General features: G+C 44.0%; 1 pseudogene; it reads right to left on the bottom strand.

The window, feature by feature from the left end:
* Nucleotides 1-7885: 7885 nt before the first annotated feature.
* Nucleotides 7886-8349, bottom strand: LOC127049778 (ATP synthase subunit delta, mitochondrial-like; annotated as a pseudogene).
* Between the last annotated feature and the right edge of the window lie 7917 nt (nucleotides 8350-16266).

Raw genomic sequence — 16266 nt, forward strand, 5'->3', positions numbered from 1 at the left:
CAGTGGCTCTGGTAGAGTATGATAGCATGTGGTAGCACAGATAGCAGCAGCAGTGAGCAAGTTGCAAAATTGGCAGCAGATACATTGCTTGGTGAACTTCCTCCTCCCTTTTCAGGGCTGGGAGGTGAATGACTCTCTGAACTCTGGATCTTCCTTGACCAAGGACAAGTACCTGTAAGTGCGGTGAAGCAGAGAGAAACAGGAGTGGCGTGTTAAAGGGACATTCATTTGTCAGACTTTCACATCACAACACTGCCCAATGCATTGTGGGGTGAGTGCTTGCTTAGGATTACATGCTTCCAAATCGTGCTTGTGGTGTTTTTACCAAACTAATGCTGGGTTCCCTTTCCCTTTTATTAAGTTTTCCTTTGTAATGCACAGGCTTAGCGCTTGCAAGCAAGGAAGGGACAGCTCAGTGGTTTGAGCATCGGCCTGCTAAACCCAGGGTTGTGAGTTCAGCCCTTGAGGGGGCCATTTGGGCATTGGTCCTGCTTTGAGCAGGGGGTTGGACTAGGTCATCTTCTGAGGTCCCTTCCAACCTTAATAATCTATGATTCTATGAAGTGTTGCCTCATAGAGGAGCCCAGGAGTGGTGTTTCATTTTCCCACATTACAGAGTGGGGGCTCAAGCTGGTTCTGCTTTGTATTAAGAGGAATCCCTAAATATTGAACCCAACCCTTGTTACTGACTCCATCTGGCAGAAGAGTTACACAAGGAAGAACATAAGAATAGCAATGTATGGTAAAATTCCTCAGTTAATGCAGAAAATGAGGAGAGTCAGCAATATTTGGAAAGACTGGAACACTATTTTCTTGCCAATGAGATTATAGATGAGGACAAATGGAGACCAATTTTCCTCAGGGTCAGTGGTTGCAAAACCTACTCTTGCTTAAGGAGTTTGTTACAACCTCAGAAACCTGTAGATAAAAGTTTAGAAGACCTGCAAAATATCTTAACAGAGCACTACACCCTAAAGCTAAACATTATTGTGGAATATTTCAAGTTTCATACTAGAATGAGGCATCAAGGTGAAACTGTATCTGTGTATGTGTCAGAGCTAAAAAGATTAATGGAATATTGTTCATTTGGAAAAATCCTAGAGCACATTCTGCAGGACAGATTTGTTTGTGGCTTTGATAATGAGAGAATTCAAAGAAGATTGCTGGCAGAGGAGAACTCAACCTGGCTGAAAGCAGTAGAATTAGCAACAACATTGGAAGCAGCATTTTTTTAAAAAAGTACAGCATTTTCACTTAGAATTCAGGGCAAATCAGACTGACTCAATAAAAAATACAAAGCCAGCAGCAAGAGACTCAGACTCCTGAGAGGTATTTCTGCTGTGGAGGAGCTCATATTGCTTCATTTTATAAACTTAAAACAGCTCAGTGTTACAAATGCCTCAAGATTTGACACATGACCAGAAAAAGCAAAGGTGACTATCAAGCACAGGAGGGTAGATTACAAAAGATCAGAGAAAGCAGAGGGCTTTTTACCTTGGTGAGGGGGGACAAAAAATGTGGTACATACTGTGTATTGTCTAAAAGTGAAGAAATGGGACCTTAGGAAATAATGGTATAGTTAAACAATCAGTCAGTCCAAATGGAATTAGATAAAGAGACTTCAGCTACAGTGAGCAATGAATATACATGTAACACCTCCTGGGTGTGGTGTTCTGTTCCCTGTAGTGGCACCAAGACCACTTAGAGCTTGGGTCTGCTACAACCTTAGCTAAGGGCCATAGGGCTTTTAGCTCATGTAGTAGAGGCTCATTCACTGAGCTCCAGAGTCCCCAGGTTCAATCCTGCCCACTGACAATTGGGGGTCTGTTGGTGTTATATACAGATCAGCAGTGCAAAGCAGGATTGAATATAAAAGTGACACTGCACACATACATTGGAGAACCCATACAGGTGATAGGTTTTGTGCTTGTCCCTGTAAAGAAAAAGTTACTACTCCTGAGGTGAAGATCTGCTGGGCTAGGACCTGGGTCTGCATATCCCTGTGCTGTGACCATTGTGAAGCCAAGTAGCACTGGATGTCCTGCCCACAGAGGCCCTGACTAGCAGAGCCTACCATGTTCTTTATTGCCCCCAGCATGCTATTTTAGGCCTATGGGAAACACCAGTAGGCTGTTTGTGCAACAAGGCAAATCCTTGACTTGATTCTGAGACAGATCCTGCTTTGTTCCTGCATCCTTGTGTAGTCCAAGGTCCAGTGTGTTTCAACAGCAGCCAGGGGAACTACATTTTGTGGACAACAAACTTCTGCATGTTGGGAGAACTTCCTGGCTCCTACCAGGATGTACCCTCTGCCCCCCACCAGCAGTAAGTCTCAGCACTGACTGAGATGAGAGCATATAACAGGCAAGCAGAGAGGAGATTGCTGGACTATAATACTGTTCTATTTTCTTTCAAAAATAAAGCCTTGTTCCTGGTGATTTGTCTGAATGGGTCTGGTCTGAGGTGAACACACACTGACACACAACACAAAGGAGCCTCAGATCCAGTTTACCAAAGTTGTGTAAAAAGTTACAAGGCAAGCTTCTCCTATGTTGAACAACCTCATACCGAGCCAGTGAATAGGAAGGGGGCTACACCTGCCTTATCCCAGCCCCAGTCCTGCCTCAGACCCAGCTCTGCTCTGCCTTCCTTGACTCCAGGTAACAGACTTCTGACTCTTGGTTTTGATTCCTGGTGCTAACTCTGGTCTTAAACTTGGCTCTGGCATCTAGCTTCTGACTCTGGTTCTGAGCCTCAGTTCCATTTCCCAGCCCTGACTCCTGCTCCAACCAGTGGACCCGACCACCCTCATTCCTGACCCCTAATGACCTGAGGACAAATGTAAAATCTGTTAGGCAGAGATTGGTTGCAAGAACTAAAACTGAATTGGGAGGAAATGCTCAAATTAGACCCTAGCAAAACACAGCACTCTGGACACTCACCTACACATTTTTAAAGAAGAGTTAGGGACCCTGGACGGTGTAATCCCCAGGATTTATACCTGGGATGGGGTCAAGCCAAAATGCCTTAAAGTAAGTCCATTCTCAACACTGGCAAAGGTATTTCAAATATTTGAAGGCCATGAGACTTTGCTTACAACAAAGTAAGGGACTTTTTAATAAAGAACATATAAATCTATAAGAATGGCCATACTGGTCCAACCAATGGTCCATCTAGCCCAGTATCCTGTCTTTGACTGTGACTGATGCAAGATGCTTCAGCATGAATGAACAGAACAGGGCAATCATCAAGTGATCCATCTCCTGTCATCTAGTCCCAGAATTTCGCAGTCAGAGGTTTAGGGACAACCTGACCAGCTTGGCTTATAGCCTTGGCTAATAGCCTCGAGAGGTCATCTAGTCCAGTCCCCTGCACTCAAGGCAGGACTAAGTATTATCTACACCATCCCTGACAGGTGTTTGTTCAACCTGCTCTTAAAAATCCCCAATGATGGAGGTTCCACAACCTCCCTAGGCAATTTATTCCAGTGCTTAACCACTTTTGACAGTTAGGGTTAGGATTAGATGCATGTGAAGAAGTGAGGTTTTTTACCCATGAAAGCTGAGACCGAAATAAATCTGTTTGTCTTTAAGGTGCCACCAGATTCCTTGTTTCTGACAGTTAGGAAGTTTTTCCTAATGTCCAACCTAAACTGCCCTTGCTGTAATTTAAGCCCATTGCTTTTTGGAGGATAAGAAGAACAATTTTTCTCCCTCATCCTTGTAACAACCTTTTACATACTTGAAAACTGTTTATCATGTCCCCTCTCAGTCTTGTCTTCTCCTGACTAAACAAACCAAATTTTTTCAATCATCCCTCATAGGTCATGTTTTCTAGACCTTTAATTATTTTTGTTGCTCTTCTCTGGACTTTCTCCAATTGGTCCATTTCAGGAAAGATGGGTGGTGCCCCCAGAACTGGAAACAATACTCCAGTTGAGGCCTATTCAGCATGGAGTAGAGCAGAAGAATTACTTATCACATCTTTCTTACAATACTCCTGCTAATGCATCTCAGAAAGATTTTTACTTTTTTTTGCAACAGCATTACACTGTTGAGTCATATTTAGCTTGTGAGCCACTATGAGTCCCAGATCCATTTCTGCAGTATTCCTTCTTAGGCAGTCATTTCCCATTTTGTATGTGTGCAACTGATTGTTCCTTCCTAAGTGGAGTACTTTGCATTAGTCCTCATTGAATTTCATCCTATTTACTTCAGACCATTTCTCCAGTTTGTCCAGATCAATTTGAATTTTAATCCTAGCCTCCAAAGCACTTGCAACCCCTCCCAGCTTGGTATTGTCCACAAACTTTATAAGTGTACTCTGTATGCCATTATCTAAATCATTGATGAAGATATTGAACAGAACCGGACCCAGAACCAATCCCTGCAGGACCCCACTCCTTATGCCTTTCAAGCATGACACTGAACCCCTGATAACTATTCTCTGAGAATGATTTTCCAACCAGTTATGCACCCACCTTATACTAGTTCCATCTAGGTTATATTTCGCTAATTTGTTTATGAGAAGGTCATGCAAGACGGTATCAAAAGCCTTATTAAAAGCAAAGATATACCACATCTACCGCTTCCCCCCATCCACGAGGCTTGTTACCCTGTCAAATAAAGCTATCAAGTTGGTTTGACACAATTTATTCTTGACAAATCCATGCTGACTGTTATTTATCACCTTATTATCTTCTAGGTGTTTGCAAATTGATTGCTTAATTATTTGCTCCATTATCTTTCCGGGTACAGAAGTTAAGCTGACTGGTCTATAATTCCCTGGGTTGTCCTTATTTCTCTTTTTTTATAGATGGCACTATATTTGCCCTTTTCCAGTCTTCTGGAATGTCTCCAGTCTTCCTTGACTTTCCAAAGATAATTGCTCATGGCTCAGATACCTCCTCAGCCAGCTCCTTGAGTATTCTAGTATGCATTTAATCAGGCCCCGGTGATCTGAAGACCTCTAACTTGTCTAAGTAAGTAATTCATCCTCCATGAACTATTTTTGATTTTATTTTAACCCAGTTATACTTTTGGCCTTCACAACATCCCTTGGCAATGAGTTCCACAGGCTGATACTGTGTTGTGTGAAGAAATACTTCCTCATGTTTGCTTTAAACCTCCTGCCTATTAATTTCATTGGGTAACCCCTGGTTCTTGTGTAATGTGAAGGGGTAAATTCACTTTCTTCACTTATTCACTTTCTGCACATCAGTCATGATTTATAGACCTCTGTTATATCCCCCATTAGTCATCTCTTTTCTAAGATTAGTAGTCCCAGACTCTTTAATCTCTCCTCATAAAGAAAATGTTCCATATCCCTAATCATTTTTGATGCCCTTCTCTGTACCTTTTCCAATTCTAATGTTTTTTTTGAGCTGGGGTGACAAGAATTGTGCCCAGTATTCAAGGTTTATATGGTGACATTATGATAGATAATAAGACAGTAAATATCTCTTTCCTAATGGTTCTTCAGTCTTGTCACCTAAAAAGAATTGCTCGGGTGTGGGAATCTACCTCACATCCTCTACAGTGAAGACTGAAGCAAAGAATTCATGTAGCTTCTCTGCAGTGGCCTTGTCTTCCTTAAATGTTCCTTTAACAACTTGATCGCCTATTGGTCCCACTGATTGTTGGTAGGCTTCCTGCTTTTGATGTACTTAATTGTTTTTTCCTGTTAGTTTTTATATCTTTTGCTAGTTACTCTTAAAATAAATGTTTGGCCTGCCTAACTATACTTTTGCACTTGACTTGTCAGAGTTTATGCTTCTTTCTACTTTTTTCTCAGTGGGATTTGACTTTGGATTTTTAAAAGATGTTTCTTTGTCTGTAACCATCTTTCACTCTGTTTAGTCAAGGTGGCATTTTTTTGGTACACCTACTATTTTTTTCTTTTAAATTTGGGCAATGCATTAAATTTGAGCCTCTATTATGGTGTTTTCTGTTTTGGTTTTGTTTTTTTTTAAGTTTCCATACAACTTTCAGGTATTTCACTTTTGTGACTGTTGCTTTTAATTTCCATTTAACTAGCTTCCTTATTTTTATGTAGTTCCCATTTTTGGAGATAAATGCTACTGTGGTGTTCTTCTTTGGTACCTCCTGCCATCCCCGCTTGCTTGAAAAACAATACTATAGAAGTAGGAATTCCCATCCATAGAGAGTCTATGGTACAGTTGATTCATTTAAGATTTTTATTATATTTGACTCTACGCTTTCTTTCACATATAGTGTCACTCTCTCAGCAGCACTACCTACTCTGTCATTCCTATATATTTTGTACCCTGGCATTACCATGTCCCTTTTGATTATCCTTGTTCCACCAAATTTCTCTGGTGCTTATTATACCAATATCCTCATTTAATACCAGGCACTCAAGTTTACCATCTTAGTATTTAGACTTCTTGCAGTTGTATACAAGCACTTACTTGTCTGCCTTCATGTGATATAATTGCATGGGACTCTTTTTCATTTGACTGTTTCTCTTCAGCTCCTACCATCTTCCATCCTTTCTTCTTTATTAGGATATAGAGAATCCCCATTAATAGATCCTCCTGTAAGGGATATATCTGTTGGCTTTTCTCCCAGGCCTCTGTTTTAGTTTTACATGCCAGCAATCTAGTTCCATTTTGGTTTAGATGGAGCCCATCCTTCCTGTATAGGCTCCTCTTTTCCCAAAAGCTTCCCCAGTTCCTAAAAACAAATAAACAAACAAAAACAAATAAACAAACAAACAAAAAACCCATAAAACCCTCCTCCTTATCCTTATCAAATCCATGGGTTGAGACCATGCAGTTCTGCCTGTCTACCTGGCCCTACTCTTGGAACTGGAAGTATTTCAGAGAATGCTACCATGGAGGTCCTTGACTTCAATCTCTTAGTAACAGCCTAAATTTGGCCTCCAGGCTTACCTTTCCCAATGTGATTGGTACTTAAATGTACCATGACCACAAGCTCCTCCCCAGACCTGCGCATATGTCTGTTTGGATTTCTTGAGTGATCTGCAACCATCACACACAGCAAGGAATTTACCATGAGGTTCTCCTGGTCATCACAAACCCAACTATCTAGATTTCTAAAAATTGAATCCTCCATTACTATTACCTGTCTGTTTCTAATAACTGTTGTCCCCCCCTCCCAGAGAAGTACTGGCAGTGCGAGAGGGTACCATGACATCATTTGGAAGGAGGGCACCAACTAAGAGATCATTTCCCTCTATTCCAGTTTGATGTTCTCCTTTCCTGAGACTTTCATCCTCCTCAACAGCACAGAAGTGGCCAGACTAGAGGAGGACCTGCTATACTGTATCCCATGAAGTCTCAGCTATGGATCTCTCTGTCTCCCTTAGCTCCTCCAACTCAGCCACTCTGTCGTCTAGAGCCCATACTCTGTCTGTCTCTGAGGGCCATAAGCTGCTTGCACCAAATGCACACGTGTCACCTGCCCACAAAGCATGTAATCAGACATGAATTCAGTGTGATAAACTGGTAATACCTGTTCTGCTGCTGGACTTCTCCCTGCATTATTTTTCAATTTTGCAGCATTTTTTTGGTTTGGTGGTTGTCGGGTTTTTTTTTGGGTGGCGGGAGGAGGGTGGAGGAAAGTGTTTCTTCACCTACATTTAGAAGATGCTTGGTATATCTGGTTCTCACTCACTCCCTCTCTAAACTCCCTTGCAAAATGCCCCTGTTTTCAGCTCTCGCTTACTGGCTCCTCTGGTCACTTTTTTTTTTTCCTGGGAAACTTTTGTTTTCTTTAATTGATCAAAGCGATATATCGGCATCAATCTATCTCATGCCATCTGTACAAACAAGTGGAGGAGGAGGGGAGCCAGGCCCAGCCCCAGTCCATGGCTTCTGCACATTGACCACAGAATCCTCTAATTACTCCAAGGCTTTTACAAGGGCCTTACCTGCCTCTACGTTAATCTGGGCTTCTACATTAGCCATTCTGGCAGGTGCTGCAGCCAGCTGAGATAAAGCCTTATCCAGATTTGATTTAGCAGTAGCGAGATCCAGCATGTCCAAAGTGGCCACCTCTTCTGCCAGCAGCTGCACAAAGTACTTGGTTGCTGTGCCATCCTCGGCAAAGATGTCACAACTCCAGGATTCAGAACCAGAAGGGTGGGAACGTAAGCTGACAAGATGCCAAAGGAGCCACTCAGTGTGGGAACATCCACCTGCTTCACAATGGCTCAGTTGTACAACACCTGCGTGGGCAAGGCGAAGGTGAAGGACATCTGGGCGGGGCCGGCGGCCGCCTCGGCATAAGAATGAGCTGAGGCCTGGAGGCCGGGCAGGTACAGGGCACGGGGCCCAAGGGCCAGGAGTTGGCAAGCAGGCAGCATGGTGGGGACCAGGGTGAGCACGGAGCAGAGTGGGAAGGCCACCCAGAGTCACTTTGGAGATGGCTTTTTAAAACCCTGAAGAGTCCCACCCACTGTTTAAGGGCTCCTAAAGAGATTAAGGATCAAGAGTCATTATGAGATCAGAGTGGTGTACCTGGGCTACAGAACAGACAATGAGGGGATTCACTCTGTGGCAGATCACATCAGAGCAATTAATCAGGCTCCTGCCCCTTAGAACACAGCTGAGCTACAAGCCTACTTTGGTATGTTAAATTATTATTACAGGTCTCTTCCAAATGCTTCAGTCCTTTTACAGCCCTTGCATCAACTCCTAAGGAAGAAGCTCCCTAGGTATTGGGAGGAGAAATAGGAAGAGAGAGCTTTCCAGGACACTAAAATCTACTCAAAATCTTTAAACTAGTTCATTTTGACCCCAGGCAAAGAATTAATCCTATCCTGCGATGCTTCCTGATATATAATATAGGGACAATTTTGTCAGAGAATGGCCAATTGGCTATGTCTCCAGATCACTGACTAAAGCTGGATGGGGCTGTTTTCAGTTAGAGATCTAACTCTCATTTTTAGAATACAAAAATTCATCATAGACTCATAGAATATCAGGTTTAGAAGAAACCTCAGGAGGTCATCTAGTCCAACTCCCTGCTCAAAGCAGGACAAACCCCAATCAAATCATCCCAGCCAGGGCTTTGTCAAGCCAGGCCTTAAAAACCTCTAAGGATGAAGATTCAATCACCTCCTTAGGTAACCCTATTCCAGTGTTTCACCACCCTCCTAGTGAAATAGTGTTTCCTAATATCCAACCTAGACCTCCCCCACTGTAACTTGAGACCATTGCTTCTTGTTCTGTCATCTGCCACCACTGAGAACAGCCTGGCTCCATCGTCTTCAGAACCCCCTTTCAGGTAGTTGAAGGCTGCTATCAAATCCTCCCTCACTCTTCTGCAGACTAAATAAGCCCTGTTCCCTCGACCTCTCCTCATAAGTCATGTGCCCCAGCCCTCTAATCAATTTTGTTGCCGTCCGCTGGACTCTCTCCAATTTTCCCACATCCTTTCTGTAGTGGGGGCCCAAACTGGACTCAATACTCCAGATATGGCCTCATCAGTGCCAAATACAGGGGAATAATCACTTTTCTCGATCTGCTGGCAATGTTCCCACTAATGCAGTCCAATATACCATTAGCCTTCTTGGCAATAAGGGCACACTGCTGACTCATATCCAGCTTCTCATCGACTATAATCCCCAGGTCCTTTTCTGCAGAACTGCTGCTTAGCCAGTTGGTCCCCAGCCGATAGTGGTGCATGGGATTCTTCCGCCCTACGCGCAGGACTCTGCACTTGTCTTTGTTGAACTTCATCAGATTTATTTTGGTCCAATGCTCCAGTTTGCCTAGGTCACTCTGGACCATATCCTTACCCTCTAGTATATCTACCTCTCCCCTCAGCTTACTGTTATCCGCAAAGTTGCAATCCATCCCATCATCCAGATCATTAATGAAGCTGTTGAACAGGAGTATTTGTCACACACCGTGGACCAAATTTTACATGCATGGAGTTTAAAAACTTATGAGCAAATATGGCATTAAACATATTCAAACTTCTCTGTTGTAGGCCTGCGACCTGATCACCCCCAACCCATATTAAACCGGCCCTGAGTGAAACTCAGGGAGTTCACAATCAAAATTGAAAAAAGAATGTTCTGCTGCTGATAAAGCACCTCCGTCTCAGGAATATCTCTAATGAGAGTTATAACCAATAAGATTATAAAGTAGAAACACTCAGGCTCTGAGAAATTAGGGAGAATACAGGAAGAGACTCAACAGATGGTTAGATAAGCTTTAACCACAGTTTTTATGCTGACCATCTGCATAAACAGAGAAGGTCACAACTAAATTACATTTTGGGCATGAAAGATCAAATGTAAAAACTTGGGTGGTAAGGAGGACACATAGGTACCAGTGTGTAATTGGGTAAAAGTTTGTTATTTAGGAGTGTGGCTAATGTGATAGGTTTAATAAATTTGAAGGAGGGAGCTAGCTTTAGCTATATAAAGTAAATGAAAAACAATGCTCTTTGGAAACCATTTCCGGACCTCAGTTCGACATCAAGCTCATAGACTCATAGACTCATAGGTCAGAAGGGACCAATCTGATCATCTAGTCTGACCTCATGCACAAGGCAGGCCACAGAACCCCACCCATCCAATTTTATACAACCCCTATCCCAGGACCGAGTTATTGAAATCCTCAAAAATGGTTTGAAGACCTCAAGCTGCAGAGACACCACCAGCAAGCGACCCGTGCCCCACGCTGCAGGGGAAGGCGAAAAACCTCCAGGGCACCTGCCAATCCGCCCTGGAGGAAAATTCCTTCCCGACCCCAAATATGGCGATCAGCTAAACCCTGAGCATGTGGGCAAGAGTCACCAGCCAGCACCCAAGAAGGAGTTCTCCGCAGCAACTCAGTACCCATCGCATGCAACATCTCCCCGCAGACCATTGAGCAGACCTGTCTGGTGGTAATTCAAGATCAATTGCCCAAATTGACGATCCTATCATAACATCCCCTCCATATACTTATCAAGCTTTGTCTTAAAGCCAGGAAAGTCTTTTGCCCCTACTACTTCCCTCGGAAGGCTATTCCAGAACTTCACTCCCCTAATGGTCAGAAACCTTCGTCTAATTTCAAGTCTAAACTTCCTAATATCCAGTTTATACCCATTCGTCCTCGTGGCTACATTAGTACTAAACTTAAATAATTCCTCTCCCTCCCTAACGTTAACCCCCTTGATATATTTATATAGGGCGAGCATATCCCCCCTCAGCCTTCTTTTGGCCAGGCTAAACAAGCCAAGCTCTTTGAGTCTCCTTTCATAAGGCAGTTTTTCCATTCCTCGGATCATCCTCGTAGCCCGTCTCTGAACCTGTTCCAGTTTGAATTCATCTTTCTTGAACATGGGACACCAGAACTGCACACAGTATTCCAGATGGGGTCTCACCAACGCCGTATACAACGGTACTAACACCTCCTTATCCTTGCAGGAAATACCCCGCCTGATGCATCCCAAAATCGCGTTTGCTTTTTTAACAGCCGTATCACATTGGCGACTCATAGTCATCCTGCTATCAACCAGTACCCCAAGGTCCTTCTCTTCCTCCGTCGCTTCCAACTGATGCTCCCCCAACGTATATCCAAAATTCTTATTATTAATTCCTAAATGCATGACCTTGCACTTTTCACTATTGTATTTCATCCTATTTCTATTACTCCAGTTTACAAGGTGGTTCAGATCTTCTTGAATAGTATCCCTGTCCTTCTCCGTGTTAGCAATACCCCCCAGCTTCGTGTCATCCGCGAACTTTATTAGCACATTCCCGCTCTTTGTGCCAAGGTCAGTAATAAAAAGGTTAAATAAGATCGGTCCCAAGACCGATCCTTGAGGGACTCCACTGGTGACCTCCTTCCAGTCCGACAGTTCACCTTTCAATACGACCCTCTGGAGTCTCCCCTTTAACCAGTTCCTTATCCACCTTACAACTTTCATATTCACTCCCAGCTTTTCCAATTTAACTAACAGCTCCCCGTGTGGAACCGTGTCGAACGCCTTACTGAAATCTAGGTAAATTATATCTACCACATTTCCTTTATCTAAGTAATCCGTCACCTTCTCAAAGAAGGAGATCAGATTGGTTTGGCACGATCTACCTTTAGTAAATCCGTGTTGCAGTTCGTCCCAATTACCATTGACCTCTATGTCCTTAACTACTTTCTCCCTTAAAATTTTTTCCAAGACCTTACATACTACAGACGTCAAGCTAACAGGCCTATAATTACCCAGATCACTCTTTTTCCCTTTCTTAAAAATAGGAACTACATTAGCAATCCTCCAGTCATACGGCACAACACCCGAGATTATCGATTGCTTAAAAATTCTCGCTAACGGGCTCGCAATTTCACGCGCCAGTTCCTTTAATATCCTCGGGTGGAGATTGTCCGGGCCCTCCGACTTCGACCCATCAAGCTGTTCAAGTACGGCCTCTACCTCAGTTGCAGTAATATCCACTTCCATATCCACATTCCCGTTTATCATCCCTCCATCATCGCAAGGTTCCTCACTAGTCTTATTAAAAACCGAGGCAAAGTACTTGTTTAGATGTTGGGCCATGCCTAGGTTATCCTTAACCTCCATTCCATCCTCAGTGTATAGCGGCCCCACTTCTTCTTTCTTTGTTTTCTTCTTATTTATGTGGCTGTAGAACCTTTTACTATTGGTTTTGATTCCCTTTGCAAGTTCCAGTTCAATGCGGCTTTTAGCCTTCCTCACTTTATCCCTACATGTTCTGACCTCAGCAAGGTAGCTTTCTTTACTGATCCTGCCTTCCTTCCACTCCCTGTAAGCTTTCTGCTTTTGTCTAATCCCCTCTCTGAGTTGCTTGCTCATCCAGTTTGGCCTGCAACTCCTGCCCATGGTTCTTTTCCCCTTTCTCGGGATGCAGGCTTCCGACAGTCTCCGCAGCTGTGACTTAAAGTAATTCCAGGCCTCCTCCACATTTAAATCCACTAATTCCTCCGTCCAATCCACTTCCCTAACTAATTTCCTTAACTCTTTAAAATTAGCCCTCGAGAAGTCAAAAACCCTAATCGCAGATCTACATTTGTTTATCCTTCCATCTAGTTTGAACTGAATCAGCTCATGATCACTCGAACCAAGGTTGTCCCCTACCACCATTTCTTCTACGAGGTCCTCACTGCTCACCAACACCAAGTCTAGAATGGCATCCCCTCTCGTAGGTGCTTCAACTACTTGATGAAGAAATCCATCCGCTATCACATCCAGAAAAATCCGACCCCTATTATTCGTGCAAGTACTCGTCCTCCAGTCTATGTCCGGGAAGTTGAAGTCCCCCATAATCACACATTTCCCCTTTGTGTTTACTTCATTAAAGACATTAAAGAGGTCTCTATCCATATCCCAATCCGATCCCGGCGGTCTGTAGCACACCCCAAGCACTATCTCAGGGGAAGCTCTAGTTGCTTTTTTACCCAGCGTGATTTTTGCCCAGACGGACTCCGTGTTATCCATTCCATTGCATCTTATTTCGCTACATTTAATTTCATCATTGATGTACAAGGCTACTCCCCCACCTTTGCCTTTCTTCCTGTCTTTTCTGAACAGCACATAGCCTTCAATACCCGTGCTCCAGTCATGAGTACTATTCCACCAGGTTTCGGTAATCCCTATAATATCCGGCTTGACTTCCTGCACGAGTAACTCCAGTTCCTCCATCTTGTTACCTAGGCTCCTCGCATTAGTGTACAAACCTTTTAATTTTCGGTGTTTGGCGTCAGTGACATTCTTTCCCCCGTCGTGCACAAACTGTCTGCCACCAGCATCACCTGTTACTCTGGTTTCTACTCCACTATTCCTCCTTGGATCAAATCTTGGGGCCACAAGGGTATCCCCGCTCACTTTGTTTACTTCCCTCTCCAGGTTATGTTCTGGCGTGGAGATCTCCCGAACATTTCCCAACCATCTCCCCCAACTTTCTGCTGGAACTCTGACCCCTCTGCACAACCGTGATGAGCAGAGGCATCATTGGGGACCCCTAGATGAATGACTCCTGACTGGCAAGCGGGTGAAATATGTTTGTATATTGGGAGCAGTAAGCATAAGAGATTTGCTTGGTATAAGTATTCTGTGTGTGTTGCTAATAAATAGATGTTTAGAACACAGCTGTTTAAGGCTTTTTCACTGGGAAAAGTTTCTGCAGACCCGTAAATCCCTGAGCTCCAAGGGAAAGGGTGGATACTTAAATTGACCAGGTTTCTTCCTGAGCCCAGTGGGTAAGGCTAGGTACCTTACACCCTGAGTCCTTGGAAAGGACAGAGTGGGAGTGCCTAAATTGACCGGGTCATGCCTTGAGCCCTTGGTAGCCTATTGACAGGGTGCTCTAGATTTTTGCTGGTAACACTGTTGTTGTCAAGTGTGTATGTGTTCTCTCTATGTGCTGTCCTTGCTCTGCACAGATAGCCAGCGCAGCAGACCGAGGAGAACTGCTCAAAAAGACTACAGACTTGGTTCAGTGGTGAAGGTGCTTGGACGGGTTTATTGTCAACAAATCACAGTCTTAATTCCCTGGATCAATGTCTACAGATAAACTAACATGTGTATGCCCATCACAATGGACCAGCTCAGTCAGCAGTGGGACTTTCTGCTGCACCCTAGGCCTGACAAAGAGTTAAGGTGAGGTACCCCAACATTTATAGATTGAGACAAACAGGGCCAGCTCCAGGCACCAGCGTAGGAAGCTGGGGTGCTATGGGGTGGCCAATTCAAAGAGGCGGCACTCCATCCAGTATCAAGGTGGCACATCCAGGTCTTCGGTGGGAATTCGGCAGTGGGTCCCTCATTCCCTCTCTTCCTCTTTGAGTTGCCGCCGAATTGCCGCTGAAGAGGAAGAGAGGGAGGACCTGCTGCCCAATTGCTGCCAAAGAGGAAGAAAGGGAGAACCTGCCGCCGAATTACTGCCGAAAAATTGGCATGATTAAGCTGCCACCGAAGTGCCGCCGCTCGTCTTTTTCTTTTTTTTTTTTTTTTTTTTTTTGCGGCTCCTGGAGCTGGCCCTGGAGATAAACAATCTAGGATAAAAAAAAACCTTGTGTATCCCCTTACGTGTTTCATGATATGTTTATCTCCTGATGCTTCAAACTAAACATCCCTATTCATCACCTCTGTCAAACCATCTTATTTTGTGGTAGGTTGGGGTGTTCTTGTGCTAGCTTGCTTGAATGTGTTTACTCAATCAGTGTGTTTTAGCAATGCTAGCGATACCTGTGTCAAGTTCATGTACCAGACACTGAACTTGCAGACAAGCATCTGCTTTCTAACAGGGCCTCACTTTTGCTCATATCCTAACTTTTGCTGATTTTGTTTTAGGCCTTGGGCCTTGCCCCAGGCATGTGCACATGTGCTCTCTTCCTACTATACCCTTATTGTCAAGCTTCCAGTGGCCTAGCAGAGGGAGCAGTAAGGACCTTTAACGAGGAGATGAAGATGATGGAAGCTCGAAAACAAAGCTGGGTTGCTTCCTTTAGAAACTCCTCAAACTACAACAGGCATTAGTTCATCCCATTGTTTGATGGGGAGGAAGATAAGAACTCATTTGGACTCAATCCATCACAGCATGGGGGGAAGCACTGAGGAAGCAAACTTTTCAAAAACATAACCCTGACAGAGCTGGACCCAACAGACCTACATCAAAAGTTTCAACATTCCCCAGCCACTGGGGATTCAGGTACTATCCTAAAGCAAACTGGACCTTGTCTTTTAAAGTCCACTTATTAAGTTATGGTCAAGTCGTAAGATGACATCATGTGCAACCACCACAGCCTTTCCCACCGGGTGGTGACTACCTGGAGAAGCCTAATCTAGAAGAGGATGCAGTGTGATCAGAAATGACTGAGAGGGAGAACTACTGGACCGGGAGAATGGGGGAAGTGGGTCTTCCTCCCCGACCCCAAGCAGAGGTGTCCCTGGGTACCATGGAAAAACACTACCCCATGATAGAGATGAGCCCTGCATTATTTAAGAGACTACATATGGGCTGTAAATTAAGAGTGAATGGCTGTAGTAATGTGATTAACTGGGTTAATTAGGTCCACACTGGGTGGGGATTGATCTAAGTTATGCAACTTCAGCTTTGTGAATAATGTAGCTGAAGTCGACATACTTAGATCAACTTACCATGGTGTTCTCACCGTGGTGAGTGGACTGTCACCGCTCCTCCGATGGGAGAGAGGTTGGGGATCGATTTATCTAGATGAGACACAATAAATCGATCCTCACTGGATTGAACGCTGCCTGGCCGGTACTGAAGACATACCCTTACTTCCTGTTT

The sequence above is a fragment of the Gopherus flavomarginatus genome, chromosome 4 (assembly GCF_025201925.1).
Source record: "Gopherus flavomarginatus isolate rGopFla2 chromosome 4, rGopFla2.mat.asm, whole genome shotgun sequence".
Lineage (NCBI taxonomy): Eukaryota > Metazoa > Chordata > Testudines > Testudinidae > Gopherus > Gopherus flavomarginatus.